Consider the following 5,693-nt stretch of genomic DNA (forward strand, 5'->3'; position numbering starts at 1 on the left):
TGAATTCCCTTGATATCTTTTTCTTGCCTGATCGCTATAGCAAGAACTTCCAGTACTATATTGAAGAGGAGTGGTGAGAGAGGACAGCCTTGTCTTGTACCCGAATTTAGAGGAAAGGCTTATACACAGCTTCACGGATAAACAACAGCTCAGAAACTTCACAGAAGATAAACCAGCCTTAAAGGAAAAACTGACAGGTCTACTCTAAGACAAGAGAGACCAACAAACACAGCAAACTTATCTACAAAGATGACATTAAATCCTATGACAATCATCTCCCTCAATGTCAATGGACTAAATTCACCAATTAAAAGACACAGAGTGGCAAAGTGGGTCAAAAAGATGAATCCAACCTTCTGCTGCCTACAAGAAACACATCTGAATAGTCAGAACAAACATAGACTCAAAATCAAAGGTTGGAAGAAAATTATCCAAGCAAACAACACCCTGAAAAAAGCTGGGGTGGCCATATTAATATCAGATGACACCAACTTTATACTCAGAAAAGTGGTAAGGGACAAAGATGGACACTATGTACTAATCAAGGGATATGTGCAACAGGAAGAAATCAGACTATTAAACATATATGCACCCAATGAGAGACCAGCAAATTATCTAATACAATTACTGACAAATCTGAAAGAAGAAATCAATAATAACACAATCATTGTGGGAGACTTCAACACAGCCCTATCAACACTTGATAGGTCAACCAGACTGAAACCCAACAAAAACATACTAGCCCTGAAAAGTGTTATGGAAGAAAGAGGACTAGTAGATATATACAGGACACTCCATCCCAAAAAACCTGGATACACATTCTTTTCCAATGTACATGGGTCATTCTCCAGAATAGACTACATGCTGACACATAAAACATACCTCCATAAAATCAAGAGGATAGAAATCTTGCAGGCTACCTTTGCTGACCACAAGGCTCTGAAATTAGATGTGAACTACAAAGCCACACAGAAGAAAAACTTTAACAATTGGAAATTAAACACCCTGCTACTGAACAACCAGTGGGTCCGAGATGAAATCAAAAAGGAAATCAAAACTTTCCTGGAAACAAATGATAATGAAGACACAAACTGCCAGAATCTATGGGACACAGCAAAGGCAGTCCTGAGAGGAAAATTTATAGCTCTACAAGCACACATCAGGAAGGAAGAAGGAGCATACCTGAATAACTTAATGGCGCAGCTTAAACAATTAGAAAATGACCAACAGAATGAACCAAAAATAGGGAGACAGAAGGAAATAATAAAGCTGAAAGCGGAACTCAATGAAGTGGAAAACCAAAAAGCAATCCGAAAGATCAACGAAAGCAGAAGCTGGTTCTTTGAAAAAATAAACAAGATTGATAGACCATTGGCAAAACTCACAAAGAAAGAGAGAGAGAGAAATCTGATAACCCGTATCAGAAATGAAAAGGGGGAGATCACAACAGAAATTGCAGAGATCCAAAGGATAATCAGAGGCTACTTTGAGAAACTTTATGCTACAAAACATGAGAACCTAGAAGAAATGGAAAAATTCTTGGACACTTATAACCTTCCACATTTAAGTAAGGAGGACGTAGCATATCTAAACACCCCCATCACTACTGAGGAAATTGAAACTGTAATCAAACATCTACCAAAAAAGAAAAGCCCAGGCCCAGATGGTTTTCCTAATGAATTTTTTCAAATCTTTCAAGAGGAGCTACTACCAATCCTAGCCAGACTCTTCCATGAAATTGAAAAAAAGGGAACTCTCCCAAACAGCTTTTATGAAGCCAACATTACCTTGATACCAAAACCAGACAGAGATGCTGCCAAAAAAGAAAATTACAGACCAATATCCCTGATGAATGCTGATGCAAAGATCTTCAACAAAATCCTGGCAAATAGGATCCAATGCATCATCAAGAAGATCATACACTACGACCAAGTAGGCTTCATCCCAGGAATGCAAGGATGGTTTAACATCCGTAAATCTATTAACATCATACACAACATCAACAACAAGAAAAATAAAAATCACATGATCATATCAATAGATGCAGAGAAAGCATTTGATAAGGTCCAACACCCATTCTTGATCAAAACTCTCAGCAAGATGGGAATGGAAGGAACCTTTCTCAATCTAGTTGAAGCCATCTACCACAAGCCAATGGCAAATATTATCCTCAATGGAGAAAAACTAAAATTAGGACTCTTTGATCTCACATGAAATTAATTTGCTCTTTGTAATATGGTCTGCTGGGCATTATTTGGTATATTCACCAATATGTATACAAGAAAATATTACACAACCAACAAATTTGAATGATTGCAGTTTTTAGGGCTCATGGCACACTTTATTTTCATCTTTAATCAGATATATTGACTGGCTGGAGAGATAGCATGGAGGTAAGGTGTTTGCCTTGCATGCAGAAGGTCAGTGGTTAGAATCCCGGCATCCCATATGGTCCCCTGAGCCTTCCAGGAGCGAATTCTGAGCACAGAGCCAGGAGTAACCCCTGAGCGCTGCCGAGTGTGACCCAAAAAAACAAACAAAAAAAAAGTTATATTGATAGACATTCAATGATATGATGCATTTTTATGTTGCGGCATGATTTACATAAAACACATTGGGCCCTTCACATCAGTGCATTTGTTGTGTAGGGGGAGCATTTAAGATATCTCAGCAAATTTCAAGTACATAACCCAAAATTGTTAATTATACTCACTATGCTAAATATTAGGTTTAGAAACTGGATTATTTAAAACTGAAGTGTTTTTTTTTTTTTTCTCTTTTCTAACAGCCATCAGATTACCAAAAATCTGTGTTTATCTCTCAGTGGTCACAATACAAGCCAAGTCCTTTAGGAGCCCAACCTGATTGCCCGAATAAGTCGTGTCTCTACTGGCTCACTCCAGTTACTCCCTGACAACTGGAAGAACAGCCTCTAGTAAAGAGAGTTCATTCAAAAATAAGAAATAAAACAAGTTTTTACCTTTTGATCACTATTATTTATTTACCCCACACTTATCCCCTTGGTCACAAATTTTGTTTTTACGAGTTTGTCAGCTTATATTTTTCATCTGTCCTCTCCTTGAGAGCTATATAAAAATTTTGATTTTACACACATTTTTCCCAGATTCCTTTGAACTCACATTAATCCTGAAATTTAATACTGAGAAAATTCAACTCAGAGTAATTCCTTTGTACAATTGGAATTTTCTCTGTACCAAATACAGAGTAGAGCCCCATTGTGTGCAATTCAGAAATAAAAACTTATTTTTATTTTTTGCTTCAAATAAGGTAAACAGGTAACAAAATTTATGACTGGAACTGATTTGGCAGGAAGATTATTAGATCTTTGTAATTATTGTGCTCAGAGAATCAACAATTCAAGAACTTTCTTCACTGCTTGCTTTTGAACATGCCTGCAGAGTTTGCAAAGAAAACTACCCTGGGGGGCAGGTTAGCTGTGCTAACCTAGGATGGATGTCCTTGGCGTTCATATGGTCCCCCAAGCCAGGGCCAATTTCTGAGCACATAGCCAGGAGTAACCCCTGAGGGTCACCAGATGTGGCCCAAAAACCAAAAAAAAAAAAAAAAAGAAAAAAGAAAAAGAAAAAAGAAAGAAAAACTAGCCTGAAAGTTCTGATAATAAACAATATTGGGGAGGAATTTTCTATGATAAGAAACTATGATCTATCGAAGATGCATGTGGTAGACATATTATTAGTTCTTTAAACATTAATTTATTGCCATTTTCATTACTTTATGAGGCAAGTACCATTATTGTCTCTACTAAAAGATCTGAAGAGCACAGAAAGGCAGAGTAATTTGACAACAGAATTAAATATAATCCATAATATAAAAATAAGATTACTAGATTATTGCTGTGGGAGAGAAACTTAAAAAAAAATAAAATAATTGCAGAAACTAGAAAAAAAACTTTTAGAGAAAATACATGCTAGAAGGATATTCAAGATTATTGAGCAGAAACTTTATCAAAGACAACATACAAATGGCTAATAAGTATATATAAAAATGCTCTTCATCCCTTATCGTCAGAGGAAATGCAAATCAAGTAGCAGTGAGGTCACCTAATACCAGTGATACTGGTACACACACACACACACACACACACACACACACACACACACACACTGGTTATTAGCAGTATTGGTGGGGATGTATGAATAAGGGACCCTCATCTACTACTGGTGGGAGTGTTGACTATTTCAACTTCTTTAGAAAACAAATTATATAATTCTTTAAAAATTAATAATTAAAATTCCAGGGGCTGAAGCAGTGGCGCAAACAGGGCATTTGCCTTGCACATGCTAACCCAGGATGGACCATGGTTTGATCCCCTTTCATCCCATATGGTCCCCCAAGCCAGGAGCAATTTCTGAGCACATAGCCAAGAGTAACCCATGAACGTCACTGCATGTGGTCCAAAAACCAAAAAAAAAAAAAAATATTTTTAATTCTGTATGATCCAGTAATTTCACTTTAGAGATCTATATCACTGGCCCCAAAACTATTGAGAAGACATTTGAACTCCTGTGTTCAATGCAGCACTATTCACAATAGCTATAATCTGGAAACAGTCCAAATGTTTCATAGCAGATGACTGAATAAGGAAACTATGCTATTTATACATAATGAAATAATCCTAGGCTATATTAATTGTCAGAATCATACAATGTTACTTCAGGGACAGGTTTGGAAAGTAACTTTCTGAGTGAAGTCAGGATAGGGACAGATACACAATGATTTATTTCATGTGTGCAATATAAGGAAATAATAAGAAATAACAAAGTCTTAAAGGCAAGAGAAACTGAGTATTAGTCTTCAATAGGAAGCTAAACATGGCGATGGGTGCGGAACAACAGATAAAGGGAGAGACATTGGGACAATTGTTGAGGAAAGGAAAGTCTTTTGGAGAGTATGGCAATGGAACATATTATGCATGAAACACTGACATTGACAGTATTATAAAACACCATGCCTAAAATTTTGAAAGGAATACAGAGTTGAGAAAAGAATTGACACATTGATGGAAAGACAGATGGGGAAAAAACCTGACCACGTCCTAGAAGGTAGCCATGGATTATAGATATTAAAGAGATGAGTTAGGATACAATCTCTGGGGATAGAATAAGAAATCTCAACATGAACTCTGATACTGAAACAGATTTGGATTGTTTGGGATGTTTCATTTGTTCTGGAATCAAAATCTTATTCCAACTAGTTCTAGTGTATGGGATTTCCCTCTGCATGACAAAGCAATGTTCAGACACTTAACTGGTTTTTTTTTTTTATAGTTCAATTAGATTCTGATATGTTTTACCTAGAAATAGCATGAGAGCCCTGCAGTTAAGGGTTCAGACTTATTCCCATGTCAGATACCAATTTCAAGCGCAGATTGCCCCCAGTGCTTCTGCAGGACTGGCTATTGGTTAAGGGAGTTGATGAATTTGTTAGACCAGCTCATATATTTCTAAAAGAACTGTTTACATACTAGATTACTTAATTTTTTTGGCTTTTTTTTTGTTTGTTTGTTTGGCTGGTTTGTTTTTGGTTTTTGGTTCACTCCCAGGTGTGCTCAGGGGTTACTCCTGGTTCTGCTCTCAGAAATAGCTCATGGCAGGGGGACCATATGGGATGCCAAGAATCGAACCACCATCAGTCCTGGGTTGGCCTCTGGC

At 37.0% G+C, this 5,693-nt stretch overlaps 1 pseudogene; it reads right to left on the minus strand.

The window, feature by feature from the left end:
• Positions 1-2,786: 2,786 nt before the first annotated feature.
• LOC126031456 (uncharacterized) lies at positions 2,787-3,073 on the minus strand (annotated as a pseudogene).
• Between the last annotated feature and the right edge of the window lie 2,620 nt (positions 3,074-5,693).

The sequence above is a fragment of the Suncus etruscus genome, chromosome 15, assembly GCF_024139225.1.
Source record: "Suncus etruscus isolate mSunEtr1 chromosome 15, mSunEtr1.pri.cur, whole genome shotgun sequence".
Taxonomy (NCBI): Eukaryota; Metazoa; Chordata; class Mammalia; order Eulipotyphla; family Soricidae; genus Suncus; species Suncus etruscus.